The sequence below is a fragment of the Phyllobates terribilis genome, unplaced genomic scaffold, assembly GCF_046119375.1.
Source record: "Phyllobates terribilis strain yellow unplaced genomic scaffold, ASM4611937v1 Scaffold_27__1_contigs__length_16484149, whole genome shotgun sequence".
NCBI lineage: Eukaryota > Metazoa > Chordata > Amphibia > Anura > Dendrobatidae > Phyllobates > Phyllobates terribilis.
The window spans coordinates 12,300,843-12,324,087 of NW_027362787.1; the positions used below are offsets into that span (position 1 = coordinate 12,300,843).

The 23,245-nt window shown below is 47.1% G+C and overlaps 9 non-coding genes and 1 pseudogene across 9 annotated transcripts; all 10 read right to left on the reverse strand.

The window, feature by feature from the left end:
- Positions 1 to 4,176: 4,176 nt before the first annotated feature.
- LOC141176625 (U2 spliceosomal RNA) lies at positions 4,177 to 4,367 on the reverse strand. The gene has a single exon (XR_012253295.1). It is a non-coding gene; the product is annotated as a U2 spliceosomal RNA (small nuclear RNA).
- A 1,115-nt stretch (positions 4,368 to 5,482) lies between these two features.
- On the reverse strand, positions 5,483 to 5,681 carry LOC141177758 (U2 spliceosomal RNA). Its single transcript, XR_012254314.1, has one exon. It is a non-coding gene; the product is annotated as a U2 spliceosomal RNA (small nuclear RNA).
- Positions 5,682 to 11,227: 5,546 nt separating this feature from the next.
- Positions 11,228 to 11,301, reverse strand: LOC141178058 (U2 spliceosomal RNA; annotated as a pseudogene).
- A 1,115-nt stretch (positions 11,302 to 12,416) lies between these two features.
- LOC141177461 (U2 spliceosomal RNA) lies at positions 12,417 to 12,607 on the reverse strand. Its single transcript, XR_012254053.1, has one exon. It is a non-coding gene; the product is annotated as a U2 spliceosomal RNA (small nuclear RNA).
- Positions 12,608 to 13,722: 1,115 nt separating this feature from the next.
- On the reverse strand, positions 13,723 to 13,913 carry LOC141176627 (U2 spliceosomal RNA). Its single transcript, XR_012253297.1, has one exon. It is a non-coding gene; the product is annotated as a U2 spliceosomal RNA (small nuclear RNA).
- A 1,115-nt stretch (positions 13,914 to 15,028) lies between these two features.
- Positions 15,029 to 15,219, reverse strand: LOC141176628 (U2 spliceosomal RNA). The gene has a single exon (XR_012253298.1). It is a non-coding gene; the product is annotated as a U2 spliceosomal RNA (small nuclear RNA).
- Positions 15,220 to 16,334: 1,115 nt separating this feature from the next.
- Positions 16,335 to 16,525, reverse strand: LOC141178267 (U2 spliceosomal RNA). Its single transcript, XR_012254568.1, has one exon. It is a non-coding gene; the product is annotated as a U2 spliceosomal RNA (small nuclear RNA).
- A 1,115-nt stretch (positions 16,526 to 17,640) lies between these two features.
- LOC141176629 (U2 spliceosomal RNA) lies at positions 17,641 to 17,831 on the reverse strand. The gene has a single exon (XR_012253299.1). It is a non-coding gene; the product is annotated as a U2 spliceosomal RNA (small nuclear RNA).
- Positions 17,832 to 18,946: 1,115 nt separating this feature from the next.
- Positions 18,947 to 19,128, reverse strand: LOC141177754 (U2 spliceosomal RNA). The gene has a single exon (XR_012254312.1). It is a non-coding gene; the product is annotated as a U2 spliceosomal RNA (small nuclear RNA).
- Positions 19,129 to 21,981: 2,853 nt separating this feature from the next.
- LOC141176631 (U2 spliceosomal RNA) lies at positions 21,982 to 22,172 on the reverse strand. The gene has a single exon (XR_012253300.1). It is a non-coding gene; the product is annotated as a U2 spliceosomal RNA (small nuclear RNA).
- Between the last annotated feature and the right edge of the window lie 1,073 nt (positions 22,173 to 23,245).

Sequence of the window (23,245 nt, forward strand, 5' to 3'; positions counted from 1 at the left end):
ATTTTGTAATCACTGTTTAACAATGTTATGGGCCTCCAATTTTTAATATCCCTCATGTCCCCTTTCTTATGAATCAGCGTAACAATCCCCCTACGCATAGAAACCGATAAAATCCCATGAGTAAAACCATATTGCACCACCCGGGAAAACTCCACACCTATAATATCCCAAAATCTAACATAAAATTCAGCAGGAAGACCATCACAGCCTGGCGTCTTGCCTTTCGCCAAGCCATCCACTGCCCGTCTAATTTCATCTTTCCCAACCTCCTCACTTAAAAACCCAATTTTCTCCTCAGGAATATTATTAGTTAATACTTTGCAATAATCATTAATTTCCGCATCACTGGCTCTACTATCGTTAGAGAAGAGTGTTTCATAAAAGGAAAGAATACTGCCAATCATCTCATCCCCAGATACCTCCCCTGCAGGAGAAAAAACAGACTTAAAAACCCCTTTAGGTTTAAAACATTTTTTAAAAAAGTATCTCGAACATTGCTCATTTTCCTCCATGTGCTTTATTTTTGCCTTAAACATAATAGTCTTCCCTTTTTCAATAAGTATCTTCTTCAGTTCGTCCTTCAAATCTGCAATCTCTTTATCCACCTCCATCCCCGCTCTCTTAAACTTATGGAGTACTTCCAATTTTGAAATAACAGCAGCATCATGATCCCTTTTGGCTTTCGCTCTCCTAAAACACACCCCTTTAAAATAACATGCAAATTTCTCCTTAGCCCAGTCCCACCACTCTAGCAAATCTTTAAAAAGGTGCTGTTCAGACACACAAGACAAAAACACTTTATTAAAACCAACCTTAACACTCTCCTCTTCCAGCAGGCTTACGTTCAGCTTCCAGAGTCCCTTTCCAAAAGCCAGGGACTCAGCTATACACAGATCTACCACTATCATCTTGTGGTCAGAAAAAGTCGTCATCACGTGGTTGCACTTGGCCACCTTAATCCCTTCAGACATAAAAAAATAGTCAATTCGGGAAACACTACGTCCACTGTCTGATATGTATGTGAACTTATCACTTGGCCCAACCATCAGACCAGCATCCGTGTAGCGTAAATCCTGCACAATCTGATTTAAAATATTAGACGTAACATCAGTCCTACCTTCCGTAGAGCTCTTACGATCTTTTGCGGATCTGACACAATTAAAATCTCCAGCCACTATAGTGAAGTCTCTGCCTGGTAAAAACAACTTTAGAGACTCCAAAAACCCAACTCTTGCTTGTTTATCAGCAGGGGCATAAACATTAAAAACCCGTACCCGCTGACCTAAAAAATCCACTAATAAAAACAAACATCTCCCAGGTATGATTACTTTAAACTCTAAAACCTTTAGACTGGAATTACACAGTAAAATGCCCACCCCTTCATTCCTGTTTTCTGAGCATGGGGACCAAAAAGATTGCCCCTTATTCCACTCACTCTCATGCGGGGCAGATTTAATTACACATTCCTGCAGACAGACAATATCTGCATTCACACTCTCAATGTACTCCAGTATCCCTGCTCTCCTACAAGCAGAACCAATCCCTCGTACATTCAGAGAAGCAACACACAACGCCATCATAACAACAGGAAAAAATCTCCACCATACCCGATCCATCATGAACCAGGAGAAAACCCACTCCTGCCACCCACTTTTCTACGTATATCAGGCGACTCAGAACTCGAGTCCCTGTTAGAATAACCTGGTCTTAGGGAGACTGGATCTTCCTGCCCCCCAGACCAACACCCCTCCACCTTACTTCTTTTAATCACGGAGGCATAACTCTCCTCCTTGCCATCATCTTCCTCCTCATTTTCACTCCAATCACTGTTAACCCTATCACGCTGCTGAGGGGTTATAGTTCCATCCGAATCAGAATCCTCCTCCTCCAAAACCTCCATTTCCTCACCCCCATCTCTTCCCAAAACAGGATTCACTGACTCCGCCATATTAGACAAATCCATCCCATCACCCGGGCCATGCACATCAGCTACTTTGTTTATTACTTCCAGCCCCTCCCTCAAACCAACTTTCTTCTGGCTCCGCCCCTTTTCCTCCATCTTGGGCACCGCATGGTCTCTTCCCCTACCACCATCTTGTTTTTGGCTTTCCCCCTCTGAGTCTGAGCCTTCGCCCTCCTCCCCACTTTCCTGCCGAGTCTTCTTCTGCCTCTCTTCAGCGTCCACCTGTGACCTAGGAATCTGAGCCCACAATCTACATTTCCTTGCAAGGTGATCTGCATGTCCACACAAATCACACACCTTATTCATTGGGCAACCACTTGCAACATGCCCAGATTTCCCACAACCTCTACAAACATCACCTTGCACTGGACAATCTTTCTGAACATGTCCAAACTCATGACACTTCCTACAATATTCCATCTGTCCATTATAAAAACAAAATCCCCTTTCTCCTCCGATAGAAAACTGTGCAGGAATGCTCTTGGCACCCCCAATAGCTCTATCATCCGGTCTCAGTTTTACAACATATCTCCTCTTGCCATTTAGATAATTGTATTTGTTCTTCATTCTTCCCAAAAATTTAACCTCACTACAATACCGAGCTAAAAAATTGGAAACAGTCTCATCCGGAACTTTAGGGTTATACATGTGCACAACCACATACTTATATGTCTGCTGGAACAGAGGTTCCAGTGCAATAAACTCTAGGCATTTCAATTCCTTTTCTTCCTTCATTCGTACCAACTCCATGTAGACTCTCTGGCAAATACTCAAAGAAACAAAAGTGATATCATAAATTCCTTGTTTCTGAAAATCCTGCAGTGCCAATACATCCGTTACCTTCAAGCCATTAATGTTCTTCAAGACATCAACGCAAACTTGGTCCAAACCGATTTCTCCTTCATGACCTGCAGCCACCTTCAGACGGACCGAGTCCTCTAATCCACGTGTTTTCTCCACCATTTTTACAGCAGATAAACACAATCGCCGCTCAATCGCACACTAGGGCCCCACAAGGGGGAACCCCAGTCACAACTGCCCTCCAAACAACACCAGCAGCAGAAAACCACCACTGATCTTGCCAAAAGGCCGAGAAGCGATAACCAGAATTGGTTTCAAACTACGGAGCCACCCAAGGATCCTGAAAAGTCCATTTGTGGAGATGAGCTCCTGGACTCCCGTTAAGAAGACATGTTGTCAACCTCTAGATCCCTTACATGCCTGCACTTTTCGGCTTGCTGCTGCTGCAATCCACGCGTTTTAGATCTGCATAACTCCACCTCTTTAAACACAGCACCTTCACCCCCTGCTGTTCCCACCCGCCTCAACACCGTTGGAAGGGAGGAGAACCAATTAAGGCGGGGGGTGGGGTGGAACGAGCAGCTGTCTACCCTTAGCAGGAGGGCTCCTGATTACATACCTCTCCTGCTGCTGCTGCTGGCTGTCCAGCAGCAGACTGAAGGTGGCTGCTGCTGTGCACAGGTATATAAAGGCTCAGAGCCTATTATGACACGCGCAGCCAGCGTTCCATTGCCACATTCCATCTACTGCAGGCAGGATACCTGGCTGGCTGAATGTCGCTGAGAAGCTCACAGAGACCGCCATAAGCAACAGTTTAACAGAATGCCACAGACTAATCAACCAAACTTTTTGGGTTGGGTTCTCTTTTATAGTCTGCAGGCATTAAATGAAAGAAGTCAGTGTTCCAGCAGAGGGAGACAACGTTTCAGAAAAGGCATTGTAGCAAACCAAAAAAGAAATTTTAAGCGCAGCAGAGTAACCAGCGCACATACCTGTTAGCTCAGGTGAGTTTAAAAGGCTGCTGTTGATAACAAGGGCATTTGCTAAATAGATGGTGTGTGTGCAACAATATACTGAAAGGTCAATTATATTGTGCAGCTTATCTCACCACCTGTAGTTATTTAGGTGAAAGCTCCAAAATGCTTGCCTAATATGTCTGTTTATCCAAAAGGAAGTAAAAAGGGAGAGCTAGAAAGATAGCATTGCATCACATTACATGGCAATGCAATGCACAGTTGCTGAAGTTGAACCAAAATGAGCTTGTAATCTGGCTTCTGCAACTTTGAACATGAAAAATCCAATGAGGAGAAGAAAAGCAAAGCCAAAGAGTCCATCCCAAAATCCGACAAACAAGCAAAATGAACAAAAAACATTGAATTCAATTCTTTCTGATTTTAGAAACTGCATTAAAGAAGGGGTGCACCGGTCCTGGAGATACTGCAATACCAGGTCAATGCGTGGAGTGGACAGAGCAAGCTCTTTTTCCATCTCCCTGTTCTAAAAATCCATTTAATATATGGTCCCCAGATAGGGGACGTATCAGATATTAAACTGATAAGAACAGATACTACACTTGATCTTAGCCAAAAGGCCGAGAAGCGATAACCAGAATTGGTTTCAAACTACGGAGCCACCCAAGGATCCTGAAAAGTCCATTTGTGGAGATGAGCTCCTGGACTCCCGTTAAGAAGACATGTTGTCAACCTCTAGATCCCTTACATGCCTGCACTTTTCGGCTTGCTGCTGCTGCAATCCACGCGTTTTAGATCTGCATAACTCCACCTCTTTAAACACAGCACCTTCACCCCCTGCTGTTCCCACCCGCCTCAACACCGTTGGAAGGGAGGAGAACCAATTAAGGCGGGGGGTGGGGTGGAACGAGCAGCTGTCTACCCTTAGCAGGAGGGCTCCTGATTACATACCTCTCCTGCTGCTGCTGCTGCTGGCTGTCCAGCAGCAGACTGAAGGTGGCTGCTGCTGTGCACAGGTATATAAAGGCTCAGAGCCTATTATGACACGCGCAGCCAGCGTTCCATTGCCACATTCCATCTACTGCAGGCAGGATACCTGGCTGGCTGAATGTCGCTGAGAAGCTCACAGAGACCGCCATAAGCAACAGTTTAACAGAATGCCACAGACTAATCAACCAAACTTTTTGGGTTGGGTTCTCTTTTATAGTCTGCAGGCATTAAATGAAAGAAGTCAGTGTTCCAGCAGAGGGAGACAACGTTTCAGAAAAGGCATTGTAGCAAACCAAAAAAGAAATTTTAAGCGCAGCAGAGTAACCAGCGCACATACCTGTTAGCTCAGGTGAGTTTAAAAGGCTGCTGTTGATAACAAGGGCATTTGCTAAATAGATGGTGTGTGTGCAACAATATACTGAAAGGTCAATTATATTGTGCAGCTTATCTCACCACCTGTAGTTATTTAGGTGAAAGCTCCAAAATGCTTGCCTAATATGTCTGTTTATCCAAAAGGAAGTAAAAAGGGAGAGCTAGAAAGATAGCATTGCATCACATTACATGGCAATGCAATGCACAGTTGCTGAAGTTGAACCAAAATGAGCTTGTAATCTGGCTTCTGCAACTTTGAACATGAAAAATCCAATGAGGAGAAGAAAAGCAAAGCCAAAGAGTCCATCCCAAAATCCGACAAACAAGCAAAATGAACAAAAAACATTGAATTCAATTCTTTCTGATTTTAGAAACTGCATTAAAGAAGGGGTGCACCGGTCCTGGAGATACTGCAATACCAGGTCAATGCGTGGAGTGGACAGAGCAAGCTCTTTTTCCATCTCCCTGTTCTAAAAATCCATTTAATATATGGTCCCCAGATAGGGGACGTATCAGATATTAAACTGATAAGAACAGATTTTTTTTTTTTGATTGAATATATCTTTTATTAGCACAAAAAATAAGTTAACAGACAGTGTACAGTGCCGCAGCCCAGTACACACAGAATTCTACATCATATTTACATAGCATGAGGATACGACGCACTAACTAGACACATCACACCCCTATGCTACACAAAACACTCAATCTGAAAGAAAAAGCATGTCAATCAATACAGTACGACGAACCGTGATAAGGGATGGGGATTGGGAAAAAGGGGATGGGGAGGGGAAAATCACAGGCCCGAAGCTTTATTGAAAGACAAGACACATAAGGGGAGAGGGGGAGGAGGGGTTTAGTCCTCATCCTCGTCCTCCGGACCGTCCATGATGGAATAGTCTCTGAGCAGGCTGTGGATCAGCCTGCGGCAGTCCTGGATGGACATCCTCTCCCTCCTCAAGATGAGCCGGTTCCTGGCGACCCAAACGGCATCCTTGAAGCAGTTCATAAGGCGCCAAGCCTCCTGGATGGCTCCGACGGTATGAACCCCAGGGAAGAGTCCGTAAAGCACAGAATGGTGCGATAGGCTCGCCCTGGGGACAGAGTTCCTCAGGTCGTCCTCAAGGGCAGTCAATAGGCGCTGTGCAAATCCGCAGTCCCAAAAAGTGTGCAAAGATGTTTCCTCCACGAAGGGGCACCTTGGGCAGTACCGGGTCTTGCACAGGTTCCGGGCATGCATGAATGACCGGACGGGCAGTCCGCCCTGAATCGCCATCCACGACAAGTCCTTGTGCCCGTTGGTCAGCCTGTCAGACGACACATTTGTCCACACAGTCTCCAGCGTGTCCTGGTGAAGTCCTGTGATGTTCTCCACGTCATCCTTGGCTCTGATTAGCTTGTGGATAGTTTTGGGCTTCCACAAGTCGGGCTTGAGTCCCTCCAGTTGATGCTCCCCCACAAATCGAACGACGTCTCCGTAGAACCATGGCGTCGTCCAGTTGTAGGGGAAGGAGCTGTCCCACTTGTCCCAGCCGAGTCGCCTCCAAAGAGGAAGCAGGAAGAAGCGAGACATGGACCTGCCCGCGGAGCCATTCTTGACTTGCAAAGTCCGGCGGACACAATCACACACAAAAGAGGATCGCAGGAGGGTGGGGATATCTGGAACGCCCTTCCCACCCTTGCGAGGCTCCTTGTACATGACGGCCCGCCTGACTCTGTCCATCTTGGATCCCCAGACAAAGTGAAACACTGTCCTGGTAATGGCCCTGCACACAGTGACGTGTGGGGGCCAGGCCTGCGCCGTGTACTGCAAGACGGGCAGGACCTCATTACGCAGGACGAGTGCCTTACCCTCACAAGTGAGGTGTCTGAGGCTCCAGAGTCCGATCCGTTGCTTCACCTTGGCCAAGCGTTCTTGCCAGGACTTGAGGGCCGCTCCTTCCTTCCCGAACCAGACTCCCAGCACCTTGAGGAAATCCGGTTGAATGTTGAAGGGGAAGGGGGCGGAGGAGGCCGGCTGCCAATCCCCGAAGAGCATGGCTTCCGACTTCCTGCAGTTGACTTTGGCCCCTGAAGCCCGGCCGAACCTCTCACACGTCTGGACGAGGGCGTCGACTGAACCACGATCAGCGCAGAAGACGGTGACGTCGTCCATGTAGAGCGAGCACTTGAACTCGTGTCGTCCCGGACCCGGTGCGGTGATCCCTCTGATCTCTCCATTCTGCCGGATAGCCTCTGCGAAGAGTTCTATAACACAAACAAAAAGAAGAGGTGATAGAGGGCAGCCTTGTCTGACCCCAGAGAGGACAGGGAAGGGGTCAGTCTTCCAGCCGTTCACCAACACCGAGCTGTGGATATCAAAATACATCAGACGGACATACGAACAAAACATGTTACCCAAACCTAACCGGTGCAGAGCTCGGCCCATGAACTCGTGGGAAACCCGGTCGAAGGCCTTCTCCTGATCCAAGGAGACCAGGGCCGCGTGTGCGCGGCGGACCTTGATGTACTCGACCGTGTCCCGCACGAGAGCGAGGCTGTCTGCGATGCGACGTCCAGGGATGCCGCAGGTCTGGTCCAGGTGGATGATCCGTCCGATGACCGTCTTAAGTCGTGTCGCCATCGTCTTGGCCAGGATCTTGTAGTCCACGTTGAGCAGAGTGATGGGACGCCAATTCCTCAGGTCGCACCTCTCTCCCTTCCGCTTGTACAGGATCGTGACCATTCCTTCCCTCAAAGATGGAGGCATTCTACCCTCCACCACCATCTCCTCGTACAGGTCCAACAGGTCCGGACAGATGAGGTCTCCCAGCGCTACATAGAGCTCCGCTGGAAGACCATCACTGCCCGGGGTCCTGCCGGTCCTAAAGGATTTAGCGGCAGAGAGCAATTCGCCCACCATCAGAGGTTTGTCCAAGGCTGCCGTGCCTGCAGGATCAAGATGGTTAGTGATACCTGACAGGAACTTATCAGCAGCGTCGGGGTCGGTAGTCTTGTGGGAGTAGAGTTCGCTGTAGAAGTCGCTGACGACCCTCATCACGTCCTCCTTCCCACGTCGCATGTTTCCGCTCTCGTCTCGCAGCTCGTTCAGGGGCGTGTGACCGGCATGAAGTTTTCTGAAAAAGAATGAGTTACATTTCTCACCCTTCTCCAGATTCTCCACTTTGGAACGGAAGACGATTCGCTTGGACTCCTCCTCAAAGTGCCTTTTCAGGCTCTTCTTGGTCTCCTCCAGCTCCTCCCTCACGTCCCAGCCGCAGTGAAGAAGGTCCTGCAGCGACCGCAGCTCGCGCTGCAGCCCTCTGAAGTCCCTCCTCTTCTCACACGCCTGTTGTCGACCCTTGGCCTGAAAGAAACAGCGAAACTCAAGTTTAACATATTCCCACCAATCAGAGACTGTTTGGAAGCTACCCTTGTAGGACTGCCACATTGCGTAGGCTGCTCTCAGCTCCTCCACGACTTCATCCTGAGCCAGCAGAGCACAATTCAGCTTCCAGGAGCCGGGGCCGGACGGAAAACCGTCGCCGAGGACACCTTGTAAGTGAATGGCTCTGTGGTCGGAGAAGAAGCAGGAGACCATCGAGTGCCTACTCTGCCTGACTGCCCGAGAGGTGAACACAAAGTCAATCCTGGAGCGGAGTGAGCCATCGGGTCGGCTCCACGAATAGTTCGTGGAGCCTCTCTCCATGGAGCCCACCACGTCCTGAAGAGAGGCCTCGGTTACCATCTCGATGAGCAGCTTGGACGTGATGTCCAACTTGGCAGATGTGCCAGAACTACGACCATCCTCCTCGATGGGGCAGTTGAAATCCCCGGCCATCACTAAGGTCCTGGTGGTGGCAAGCTGAAGCCGCAGGGTCTGGAAAAGCTCCAAACGCTCATTCTTCAGTGGGGACGCATACACGTTGATGAACCTGACAGGTTCTCCCGCCCAGTTGCCATCTACAACAAGAGCCCTGCCGCAGATGAGCTCCTGGACGGACTCAAGCGTGAATGCGCCCCCCCTGATCAGAATTGCGACCCCCGCAGACTTGCAGTCACCCCCACCGGACCAGTAGGATGGACCGTGGGACCACTCCCTGGCCAGATGTTTGAAGGACCTAGAGGAGGGAAGGGAACATTCCTGCAACATATAAACATCACACAACTGGGAAGTAAGGAAGGCATAAATAGTCTGACGTCTGAACTTGTCCTTGATGCTCCTGACATTAATGGAAAATAAGTTAATATTAGCCATCATGTAGGGAAAAAAGAAAAAGTTAGCGCAGGCAATACACCTTAGTTACCACTCCGGTCGGGTGGTCCCTCGTCGGTGTTGACTGCTGGTGACGGGATCACCAGCAGGCCCTCTTCCTCCATCTGGTCAAGCAGCGCGGCCTCTTCTGGCTCGGCCACCAGGGTCTCAACCATGTGCTCCATCTCTTCTGGCTCAGGGAGGGTATCCTCCTTTTCGCCTACGAAATCCAGAATCTTCTTTTTGGAGGATTCAGTAGCAGGGCTGTCCTCCACCTTCCTCTTTCCCCGGGTTGGAACTGGGTTGGAACTGGGGAGACAAGAAGGGGAAAATCCTCCTCGGAATAGATAGCGGCGGGTGGAGGAAAGGTTAATTCCACCGCTACCATGGTCTGGGGAGGGAGAGAGGCTGCCGGGGCAGGGGAAAGGACACCTGCTGAGGAGTAGGGGAAGGAGGAAGAGGAAGTGGAATCCTCAGCAGGGGTGGCCGGGGTGGGGGGGAATTGGACGGGGGTGGCAGGGGGAGGGATCGAGAGAGGGGTGACAGAACTCTTACCCTCCTTTGACTTTTTCTTCTGCTTCGGAGCTGCTGGGACCGTCGCTGGGGCTTTGGCCACCGACTCCTTGACCGCTTTGGCCTTGGTCGTCTCGGCCTTGGCCGCTGGGGCCTTGGTCGTCGCGTCCTTGACCTTCACAGGCCTGGTCGTCGGGGCCTTGTCCTCCGTAGCTGGGGTCGTCGCAACCACCGATGCCCAGGATCTCTCACGCTTGGGGCAATCCTTGTACAGATGAGCTGCCAGCCCATACAGGTTGCAGGATGTCTTCTTCGGGCAGTCCTTCGAGCTGTGTCCCGTCACTCGACAAATCCTGCAGGCATCCTCCTTGCAGTCCTTCATCTCGTGGCCGTTCTTGCCGCATCTCCTGCAGTTCCGCGGCATGTCCGGGTAATAGATGAGGCCGTAGGAGTTGCCCAGGGAGAATGTCGGGGGAAGGTGCCGAAGTCCGTCTGAGTACGCCAGGTCCCTGTGAAGTCTAACGGTCACCGACCACTTACCTGTCCAGAAGCCGAGTCCATTCAGGATGTGAGAGGGTTCCTTCACAACCAAACAGAAGCGTCTCAGGAAGGTACAGATGTCTTGGCCTGGGGTGTGCGGGTTGCGCATGGAGACCGTGATCCTCCTTTCGTCCCTCTGGATAGGGCAGCTACCTGTAAAGGCAGAGAAAGAATTATCCGGTCCTTTTGCGCTTACCATTTCCCAGAACCTCCTGCAGGTGTTCACAGTGGCGAAGGTGACGAAGAAGATCCCCGTCAAGAAGGTCTGGATGCTGAGGGTGTCCGACCTGGAGAAGCCTCGATCCAGCAGCATCTTCTGGCAGAACACGTCCGAGGACATGTCCGGTACCCTCCCATCCACTTCCTTCAGCTTCAGGGCCACCGTCTGCCGCATCCATGGCTCCAGGGCTGGAGCTTCGTGGCGGGGCTTCTGGGGTCCCTTCTGCTGGCCAGTCGTGGAGGCAGAGTCCTTGGGGTCAGAATCGGCTCCTGGCTGGGCCCTCCTGGCTGTCCCCTGCTCCAGGCTCTTCTTTTCGGCCTTCCTCGCAGCGCTTGCCATGGCTTTCCTCCTGCAGTTACTTCTTGGAGCTGGAACTCTTCCCGGAATGGGTGGAGCTATGCAGATTCTTCTCCCGTCGTGTTCTGGACAAATTCCCCGAAAGGTCTTTGTCTCGATGATTTTCTTCCTCGAAGATTCCACAGGACAGCCCGATTCTTCTCCGAGTCTTCGTCTTCTTCTGGATTCTTTAGAGCTTCTTCCTCCCACCGATATCCGCCTTCCTTCTCCGATGTCAGCTGGGCTCCGAAGCTCTTCTCCTTCCGAGTTCGATCGCTCTCGTCAAGTGTAGATCGTAGCTCTTGTGTTCTTAAAACAACAGATACTACACTTGATCTTAGCCAAAAGGCCGAGAAGCGATAACCAGAATTGGTTTCAAACTACGGAGCCACCCAAGGATCCTGAAAAGTCCATTTGTGGAGATGAGCTCCTGGACTCCCGTTAAGAAGACATGTTGTCAACCTCTAGATCCCTTACATGCCTGCACTTTTCGGCTTGCTGCTGCTGCAATCCACGCGTTTTAGATCTGCATAACTCCACCTCTTTAAACACAGCACCTTCACCCCCTGCTGTTCCCACCCGCCTCAACACCGTTGGAAGGGAGGAGAACCAATTAAGGCGGGGGGTGGGGTGGAACGAGCAGCTGTCTACCCTTAGCAGGAGGGCTCCTGATTACATACCTCTCCTGCTGCTGCTGCTGCTGGCTGTCCAGCAGCAGACTGAAGGTGGCTGCTGCTGTGCACAGGTATATAAAGGCTCAGAGCCTATTATGACACGCGCAGCCAGTGTTCCATTGCCACATTCCATCTACTGCAGGCAGGATACCTGGCTGGCTGAATGTCGCTGAGAAGCTCACAGAGACCGCCATAAGCAACAGTTTAACAGAATGCCACAGACTAATCAACCAAACTTTTTGGGTTGGGTTCTCTTTTATAGTCTGCAGGCATTAAATGAAAGAAGTCAGTGTTCCAGCAGAGGGAGACAACGTTTCAGAAAAGGCATTGTAGCAAACCAAAAAAGAAATTTTAAGCGCAGCAGAGTAACCAGCGCACATACCTGTTAGCTCAGGTGAGTTTAAAAGGCTGCTGTTGATAACAAGGGCATTTGCTAAATAGATGGTGTGTGTGCAACAATATACTGAAAGGTCAATTATATTGTGCAGCTTATCTCACCACCTGTAGTTATTTAGGTGAAAGCTCCAAAATGCTTGCCTAATATGTCTGTTTATCCAAAAGGAAGTAAAAAGGGAGAGCTAGAAAGATAGCATTGCATCACATTACATGGCAATGCAATGCACAGTTGCTGAAGTTGAACCAAAATGAGCTTGTAATCTGGCTTCTGCAACTTTGAACATGAAAAATCCAATGAGGAGAAGAAAAGCAAAGCCAAAGAGTCCATCCCAAAATCCGACAAACAAGCAAAATGAACAAAAAACATTGAATTCAATTCTTTCTGATTTTAGAAACTGCATTAAAGAAGGGGTGCACCGGTCCTGGAGATACTGCAATACCAGGTCAATGCGTGGAGTGGACAGAGCAAGCTCTTTTTCTATCTCCCTGTTCTAAAAATCCATTTAATATATGGTCCCCAGATAGGGGACGTATCAGATATTAAACTGATAAGAACAGATACTACACTTGATCTTAGCCAAAAGGCCGAGAAGCGATAACCAGAATTGGTTTCAAACTACGGAGCCACCCAAGGATCCTGAAAAGTCCATTTGTGGAGATGAGCTCCTGGACTCCCGTTAAGAAGACATGTTGTCAACCTCTAGATCCCTTACATGCCTGCACTTTTCGGCTTGCTGCTGCTGCAATCCACGCGTTTTAGATCTGCATAACTCCACCTCTTTAAACACAGCACCTTCACCCCCTGCTGTTCCCACCCGCCTCAACACCGTTGGAAGGGAGGAGAACCAATTAAGGCGGGGGGTGGGGTGGAACGAGCAGCTGTCTACCCTTAGCAGGAGGGCTCCTGATTACATACCTCTCCTGCTGCTGCTGCTGCTGGCTGTCCAGCAGCAGACTGAAGGTGGCTGCTGCTGTGCACAGGTATATAAAGGCTCAGAGCCTATTATGACACGCGCAGCCAGCGTTCCATTGCCACATTCCATCTACTGCAGGCAGGATACCTGGCTGGCTGAATGTCGCTGAGAAGCTCACAGAGACCGCCATAAGCAACAGTTTAACAGAATGCCACAGACTAATCAACCAAACTTTTTGGGTTGGGTTCTCTTTTATAGTCTGCAGGCATTAAATGAAAGAAGTCAGTGTTCCAGCAGAGGGAGACAACGTTTCAGAAAAGGCATTGTAGCAAACCAAAAAAGAAATTTTAAGCGCAGCAGAGTAACCAGCGCACATACCTGTTAGCTCAGGTGAGTTTAAAAGGCTGCTGTTGATAACAAGGGCATTTGCTAAATAGATGGTGTGTGTGCAACAATATACTGAAAGGTCAATTATATTGTGCAGCTTATCTCACCACCTGTAGTTATTTAGGTGAAAGCTCCAAAATGCTTGCCTAATATGTCTGTTTATCCAAAAGGAAGTAAAAAGGGAGAGCTAGAAAGATAGCATTGCATCACATTACATGGCAATGCAATGCACAGTTGCTGAAGTTGAACCAAAATGAGCTTGTAATCTGGCTTCTGCAACTTTGAACATGAAAAATCCAATGAGGAGAAGAAAAGCAAAGCCAAAGAGTCCATCCCAAAATCCGACAAACAAGCAAAATGAACAAAAAACATTGAATTCAATTCTTTCTGATTTTAGAAACTGCATTAAAGAAGGGGTGCACCGGTCCTGGAGATACTGCAATACCAGGTCAATGCGTGGAGTGGACAGAGCAAGCTCTTTTTCCATCTCCCTGTTCTAAAAATCCATTTAATATATGGTCCCCAGATAGGGGACGTATCAGATATTAAACTGATAAGAACAGATACTACACTTGATCTTAGCCAAAAGGCCGAGAAGCGATAACCAGAATTGGTTTCAAACTACGGAGCCACCCAAGGATCCTGAAAAGTCCATTTGTGGAGATGAGCTCCTGGACTCCCGTTAAGAAGACATGTTGTCAACCTCTAGATCCCTTACATGCCTGCACTTTTCGGCTTGCTGCTGCTGCAATCCACGCGTTTTAGATCTGCATAACTCCACCTCTTTAAACACAGCACCTTCACCCCCTGCTGTTCCCACCCGCCTCAACACCGTTGGAAGGGAGGAGAACCAATTAAGGCGGGGGGTGGGGTGGAACGAGCAGCTGTCTACCCTTAGCAGGAGGGCTCCTGATTACATACCTCTCCTGCTGCTGCTGCTGCTGGCTGTCCAGCAGCAGACTGAAGGTGGCTGCTGCTGTGCACAGGTATATAAAGGCTCAGAGCCTATTATGACACGCGCAGCCAGCGTTCCATTGCCACATTCCATCTACTGCAGGCAGGATACCTGGCTGGCTGAATGTCGCTGAGAAGCTCACAGAGACCGCCATAAGCAACAGTTTAACAGAATGCCACAGACTAATCAACCAAACTTTTTGGGTTGGGTCCTCTTTTATAGTCTGCAGGCATTAAATGAAAGAAGTCAGTGTTCCAGCAGAGGGAGACAACGTTTCAGAAAAGGCATTGTAGCAAACCAAAAAAGAAATTTTAAGCGCAGCAGAGTAACCAGCGCACATACCTGTTAGCTCAGGTGAGTTTAAAAGGCTGCTGTTGATAACAAGGGCATTTGCTAAATAGATGGTGTGTGTGCAACAATATACTGAAAGGTCAATTATATTGTGCAGCTTATCTCACCACCTGTAGTTATTTAGGTGAAAGCTCCAAAATGCTTGCCTAATATGTCTGTTTATCCAAAAGGAAGTAAAAAGGGAGAGCTAGAAAGATAGCATTGCATCACATTACATGGCAATGCAATGCACAGTTGCTGAAGTTGAACCAAAATGAGCTTGTAATCTGGCTTCTGCAACTTTGAACATGAAAAATCCAATGAGGAGAAGAAAAGCAAAGCCAAAGAGTCCATCCCAAAATCCGACAAACAAGCAAAATGAACAAAAAACATTGAATTCAATTCTTTCTGATTTTAGAAACTGCATTAAAGAAGGGGTGCACCGGTCCTGGAGATACTGCAATACCAGGTCAATGCGTGGAGTGGACAGAGCAAGCTCTTTTTCCATCTCCCTGTTCTAAAAATCCATTTAATATATGGTCCCCAGATAGGGGACGTATCAGATATTAAACTGATAAGAACAGATACTACACTTGATCTTAGCCAAAAGGCCGAGAAGCGATAACCAGAATTGGTTTCAAACTACGGAGCCACCCAAGGATCCTGAAAAGTCCATTTGTGGAGATGAGCTCCTGGACTCCCGTTAAGAAGACATGTTGTCAACCTCTAGATCCCTTACATGCCTGCACTTTTCGGCTTGCTGCTGCTGCAATCCACGCGTTTTAGATCTGCATAACTCCACCTCTTTAAACACAGCACCTTCACCCCCTGCTGTTCCCACCCGCCTCAACACCGTTGGAAGGGAGGAGAACCAATTAAGGCGGGGGGTGGGGTGGAACGAGCAGCTGTCTACCCTTAGCAGGAGGGCTCCTGATTACATACCTCTCCTGCTGCTGCTGCTGCTGGCTGTCCAGCAGCAGACTGAAGGTGGCTGCTGCTGTGCACAGGTATATAAAGGCTCAGAGCCTATTATGACACGCGCAGCCAGCGTTCCATTGCCACATTCCATCTACTGCAGGCAGGATACCTGGCTGGCTGAATGTCGCTGAGAAGCTCACAGAGACCGCCATAAGCAACAGTTTAACAGAATGCCACAGACTAATCAACCAAACTTTTTGGGTTGGGTTCTCTTTTATAGTCTGCAGGCATTAAATGAAAGAAGTCAGTGTTCCAGCAGAGGGAGACAACGTTTCAGAAAAGGCATTGTAGCAAACCAAAAAAGAAATTTTAAGCGCAGCAGAGTAACCAGCGCACATACCTGTTAGCTCAGGTGAGTTTAAAAGGCTGCTGTTGATAACAAGGGCATTTGCTAAATAGATGGTGTGTGTGCAACAATATACTGAAAGGTCAATTATATTGTGCAGCTTATCTCACCACCTGTAGTTATTTAGGTGAAAGCTCCAAAATGCTTGCCTAATATGTCTGTTTATCCAAAAGGAAGTAAAAAGGGAGAGCTAGAAAGATAGCATTGCATCACATTACATGGCAATGCAATGCACAGTTGCTGAAGTTGAACCAAAATGAGCTTGTAATCTGGCTTCTGCAACTTTGAACATGAAAAATCCAATGAGGAGAAGAAAAGCAAAGCCAAAGAGTCCATCCCAAAATCCGACAAACAAGCAAAATGAACAAAAAACATTGAATTCAATTCTTTCTGATTTTAGAAACTGCATTAAAGAAGGGGTGCACCGGTCCTGGAGATACTGCAATACCAGGTCAATGCGTGGAGTGGACAGAGCAAGCTCTTTTTCCATCTCCCTGTTCTAAAAATCCATTTAATATATGGTCCCCAGATAGGGGACATATCAGATATTAAACTGATAAGAACAGATACTACACTTGATCTTAGCCAAAAGGCCGAGAAGCGATAACCAGAATTGGTTTCAAACTACGGAGCCACCCAAGGATCCTGAAAAGTCCATTTGTGGAGATGAGCTCCTGGACTCCCGTTAAGAAGACATGTTGTCAACCTCTAGATCCCTTACATGCCTGCACTTTTCGGCTTGCTGCTGCTGCAATCCACGCGTTTTAGATCTGCATAACTCCACCTCTTTAAACACAGCACCCTCACCCCCTGCTGTTCCCACCCGCCTCAACACCGTTGGAAGGGAGGAGAACCAATTAAGGCGGGGGGTGGGGTGGAACGAGCAGCTGTCTACCCTTAGCAGGAGGGCTCCTGATTACATACCTCTCCTGCTGCTGCTGCTGCTGGCTGTCCAGCAGCAGACTGAAGGTGGCTGCTGCTGTGCACAGGTATATAAAGGCTCAGAGCCTATTATGACACGCGCAGCCAGCGTTCCATTGCCACATTCCATCTACTGCAGGCAGGATACCTGGCTGGCTGAATGTCGCTGAGAAGCTCACAGAGACCGCCATAAGCAACAGTTTAACAGAATGCCACAGACTAATCAACCAAACTTTTTGGGTTGGGTTCTCTTTTATAGTCTGCAGGCATTAAATGAAAGAAGTCAGTGTTCCAGCAGAGGGAGACAACGTTTCAGAAAAGGCATTGTAGCAAACCAAAAAAGAAATTTTAAGCGCAGCAGAGTAACCAGCGCACATACCTGTTAGCTCAGGTGAGTTTAAAAGGCTGCTGTTGATAACAAGGGCATTTGCTAAATAGATGGTGTGTGTGCAACAATATACTGAAAGGTCAATTATATTGTGCAGCTTATCTCACCACCTGTAGTTATTTAGGTGAAAGCTCCAAAATGCTTGCCTAATATGTCTGTTTATCCAAAAGGAAGTAAAAAGGGAGAGCTAGAAAGATAGCATTGCATCACATTACATGGCAATGCAATGCACAGTTGCTGAAGTTGAACCAAAATGAGCTTGTAATCTGGCTTCTGCAACTTTGAACATGAAAAATCCAATGAGGAGAAGAAAAGCAAAGCCAAAGAGTCCATCCCAAAATCCGACAAACAAGCAAAATGAACAAAAAACATTGAATTCAATTCTTTCTGATTTTAGAAACTGCATTAAAGAAGGGGTGCACCGGTCCTGGAGATACTGCAATACCAGGTCAATGCGTGGAGTGGACAGAGCAAGCTCTTTTTCCATCTCCCTGTTCTAAAAATCCATTTAATATATGGTCCCCAGATAGGGGACGTATCAGATATTAAACTGATAAGAACAGATACTACACTTGATCTTAGCCAAAAGGCCGAGAAGCGATAACCAGAATTGGTTTCAAACTACGGAGCCACCCAAGGATCCTGAAAAGTCCATTTGTGGAGATGAGCTCCTGGACTCCCGTTAAGAAGACATGTTGTCAACCTCTAGATCCCTTACATGCCTGCACTTTTCGGCTTGCTGCTGCTGCAATCCACGCGTTTTAGATCTGCATAACTCCACCTCTTTAAACACAGCACCTTCACCCCCTGCTGTTCCCACCCGCCTCAACACCGTTGGAAGGGAGGAGAACCAATTAAGGCGGGGGGTGGGGTGGAACGAGCAGCTGTCTACCCTTAGCAGGAGGGCTCCTGATTACATACCTCTCCTGCTGCTGCTGCTGCTGGCTGTCCAGCAGCAGACTGAAGGTGGCTGCTGCTGTGCACAGGTATATAAAGGCTCAGAGCCTATTATGACACGCGCAGCCAGCGTTCCATTGCCACATTCCATCTACTGCAGGCAGGATACCTGGCTGGCTGAATGTCGCTGAGAAGCTCACAGAGACCGCCATAAGCAACAGTTTAACAGAATGCCACAGACTAATCAACCAAACTTTTTGGGTTGGGTTCTCTTTTATAGTCTGCAGGCATTAAATGAAAGAAGTCAGTGTTCCAGCAGAGGGAGACAACGTTTCAGAAAAGGCATTGTAGCAAACCAAAAAAGAAATTTTAAGCGCAGCAGAGTAACCAGCGCACATACCTGTTAGCTCAGGTGAGTTTAAAAGGCTGCTGTTGATAACAAGGGCATTTGCTAAATAGATGGTGTGTGTGCAACAATATACTGAAAGGTCAATTATATTGTGCAGCTTATCTCACCACCTGTAGTTATTTAGGTGAAAGCTCCAAAATGCTTGCCTAATATGTCTGTTTATCCAAAAGGAAGTAAAAAGGGAGAGCTAGAAAGATAGCATTGCATCACATTACATGGCAATGCAATGCACAGTTGCTGAAGTTGAACCAAAATGAGCTTGTAATCTGGCTTCTGCAACTTTGAACATGAAAAATCCAATGAGGAGAAGAAAAGCAAAGCCAAAGAGTCCATCCCAAAATCCGACAAACAAGCAAAATGAACAAAAAACATTGAATTCAATTCTTTCTGATTTTAGAAACTGCATTAAAGAAGGGGTGCACCGGTCCTGGAGATACTGCAATACCAGGTCAATGCGTGGAGTGGACAGAGCAAGCTCTTTTTCCATCTCCCTGTTCTAAAAATCCATTTAATATATGGTCCCCAGATAGGGGACGTATCAGATATTAAACTGATAAGAACAGATTTTTTTTTTTTTTTTTTTTAAAACCTATTCAGGTTAAAATTAAAGTCCACTCCACAGTCCTCTTCTCCCCAAAGGGAGACAAGACGTGGACTCCAACTTAAATCATCATCAGGTTTTGGTACTTTTAATGTCAGAAAAAAAAATTACAAAAATACAACAATACTTACAAAGAAAGAAATGTTTCAGAACCTGAATGGATACCAAAAAAATAAAAATTAAATTATAACTGTATTAACAACAGTAATAACATCAAGTAAAATACTTGTAACCATTATCAAAAGCATGAACCCCAACCCAACTCAGAACCTTAAGGGACAAATCTTCAACCCTTGATGCTGAAAAAACTTGTTTCGATACACCATCTGGTATTCTATATTTCACACAAAAAACATTTTTATCTCTTATTAGTTCTTTCCTAACATTCTCTATAAGATAGTCCAAACGTTTCTCATCATACAACTTACGGTACAACCGGTTAAAATATTCTGCATTCTTTATAAACATAGGTTGTTGAAAAACAACTATATTTTCTTCCATTGCCACCTCCACTTCCTGTTCCTTTCTCTTTTCTTGCTTTTTAACCTTACCACGGCCAGTTCCCTGACTTACACCTCCCATTTCACTCTCTACCCTATCCCCCCAATCTACTCTTGTTTTCTCCATCTCCCTCTGCACTCCTACAGTTTTGCTTTCTTTTCCCTTTACCACCAACATCTTTTCTACACTTTCCTCCTTTCTCTCTACCAAAACCTTTTTAACCACTACCTCCTTCTCTTTATTTCTTTTCCTCTTTGGGCAATTCTTAAAAACATGCGTATCTTCCTGACACAAGTTGCACTTCCTCCGATCTTTACAATCCTTTGACTCATGATCACCTTTTTTGCAAAAACCACATACACCACCCGAACAATTTTCCTTTCCATGCCCGTATTGACGACAAACTCGACAAAAAGTGGGTATACCACTGAAAAAAATATCACCATTTATATTACCCAACTTAAACCTAGCTGGGGGAAGCAACACAGTCCCCTGCTCATCTTCTTTGAAACGGACCAAAAATTTCCACTTCGAAGTCCAAAAACCAAATTCATTATAAATCTTCCCTTTTGGTGTTACTGACAAACAAAAAAACTCCAAAAATGTAAGAACATCCTCTTCGTCCACCAATGGAGAGTACATTTTAACAATGATCCATTTATCTCTAACGGGGAAGTGTGGCATTACACTTATCCCCTCCATTCTTTTATCCTGGCTTGCAGTCATTTTCCTTAGATATCCTTCAAAAAAAACTTTGTCAACAAAAACTATATCATAAACACCCCTCCTGGGGTAGTCCATTATCGCCAACACTTCTTCTGTCTTCAAACCAAAAAGATCCACAAGAACTTGACTCATCACATACCTAAAATCCTTTTGATCTCGAAAGTTCTCCTGAACAACCAAACGAATAGAATTCTGCACCTTAGCGAATTCAGGCACATGATCTTCCTCTCCTTCATGTGATGCTGCAGACATCTTCTTCACAAACAGGTTCTCCTCTTCTCAATAGAAACCTTCAACACCGAAGTGCCAGGTAGATGATCGCCTCCCGTTGCCCGGGGACTAATCCGACTCCCTAATAGCAGCAGGGAGGTGAAGCCCTGCTGAAAAACAGAGCGATCCCCCCAGGCCAAGGAGCCGGGTACCCCGAGCACCTCTCAGCCAAGACCAAGGCAGCAGCCGCTAGATCACTGCACTTGATCTTAGCCAAAAGGCCGAGAAGCGATAACCAGAATTGGTTTCAAACTACGGAGCCACCCAAGGATCCTGAAAAGTCCATTTGTGGAGATGAGCTCCTGGACTCCCGTTAAGAAGACATGTTGTCAACCTCTAGATCCCTTACATGCCTGCACTTTTCGGCTTGCTGCTGCTGCAATCCACGCGTTTTAGATCTGCATAACTCCACCTCTTTAAACACAGCACCTTCACCCCCTGCTGTTCCCACCCGCCTCAACACCGTTGGAAGGCAGGAGAACCAATTAAGGCGGGGGGTGGGGTGGAACGAGCAGCTGTCTACCCTTAGCAGGAGGGCTCCTGATTACATACCTCTCCTGCTGCTGCTGCTGCTGGCTGTCCAGCAGCAGACTGAAGGTGGCTGCTGCTGTGCACAGGTATATAAAGGCTCAGAGCCTATTATGACACGCGCAGCCAGCGTTCCATTGCCACATTCCATCTACTGCAGGCAGGATACCTGGCTGGCTGAATGTCGCTGAGAAGCTCACAGAGACCGCCATAAGCAACAGTTTAACAGAATGCCACAGACTAATCAACCAAACTTTTTGGGTTGGGTTCTCTTTTATAGTCTGCAGGCATTAAATGAAAGAAGTCAGTGTTCCAGCAGAGGGAGACAACGTTTCAGAAAAGGCATTGTAGCAAACCAAAAAAGAAATTTTAAGCGCAGCAGAGTAACCAGCGCACATACCTGTTAGCTCAGGTGAGTTTAAAAGGCTGCTGTTGATAACAAGGGCATTTGCTAAATAGATGGTGTGTGTGCAACAATATACTGAAAGGTCAATTATATTGTGCAGCTTATCTCACCACCTGTAGTTATTTAGGTGAAAGCTCCAAAATGCTTGCCTAATATGTCTGTTTATCCAAAAGGAAGTAAAAAGGGAGAGCTAGAAAGATAGCATTGCATCACATTACATGGCAATGCAATGCACAGTTGCTGAAGTTGAACCAAAATGAGCTTGTAATCTGGCTTCTGCAACTTTGAACATGAAAAATCCAATGAGGAGAAGAAAAGCAAAGCCAAAGAGTCCATCCCAAAATCCGACAAACAAGCAAAATGAACAAAAAACATTGAATTCAATTCTTTCTGATTTTAGAAACTGCATTAAAGAAGGGGTGCACCGGTCCTGGAGATACTGCAATACCAGGTCAATGCGTGGAGTGGACAGAGCAAGCTCTTTTTCCATCTCCCTGTTCTAAAAATCCATTTAATATATGGTCCCCAGATAGGGGACGTATCAGATATTAAACTGATAAGAACAGATACTACACTTGATCTTAGCCAAAAGGCCGAGAAGCGATAACCAGAATTGGTTTCAAACTACGGAGCCACCCAAGGATCCTGAAAAGTCCATTTGTGGAGATGAGCTCCTGGACTCCCGTTAAGAAGACATGTTGTCAACCTCTAGATCCCTTACATGCCTGCATTTTTCGGCTTGCTGCTGCTGCAATCCACGCGTTTTAGATCTGCATAACTCCACCTCTTTAAACACAGCACCTTCACCCCTGCTGTTCCCACCCGCCTCAACACCGTTGGAAGGGATGAGAACCAATTAAGGCGGGGGGTGGGGTGGAACGAGCAGCTGTCTACCCTTAGCAGGAGGGCTCCTGATTACATACCTCTCCTGCTGCTGCTGCTGCTGGCTGTCCAGCAGCAGACTGAAGGTGGCTGCTGCTGTGCACAGGTATATAAAGGCTCAGAGCCTATTATGACACGCGCAGCCAGCGTTCCATTGCCACATTCCATCTACTGCAGGCAGGATACCTGGCTGGCTGAATGTCGCTGAGAAGCTCACAGAGACCGCCATAAGCAACAGTTTAACAGAATGCCACAGACTAATCAACCAAACTTTTTGGGTTGGGTTCTCTTTTATAGTCTGCAGGCATTAAATGAAAGAAGTCAGTGTTCCAGCAGAGGGAGACAACGTTTCAGAAAAGGCATTGTAGCAAACCAAAAAAGAAATTTTAAGCGCAGCAGAGTAACCAGCGCACATACCTGTTAGCTCAGGTGAGTTTAAAAGGCTGCTGTTGATAACAAGGGCATTTGCTAAATAGATGGTGTGTGTGCAACAATATACTGAAAGGTCAATTATATTGTGCAGCTTATCTCACCACCTGTAGTTATTTAGGTGAAAGCTCCAAAATGCTTGCCTAATATGTCTGTTTATCCAAAAGGAAGTAAAAAGGGAGAGCTAGAAAGATAGCATTGCATCACATTACATGGCAATGCAATGCACAGTTGCTGAAGTTGAACCAAAATGAGCTTGTAATCTGGCTTCTGCAACTTTGAACATGAAAAATCCAATGAGGAGAAGAAAAGCAAAGCCAAAGAGTCCATCCCAAAATCCGACAAAGAAGCAAAATGAACAAAAAAC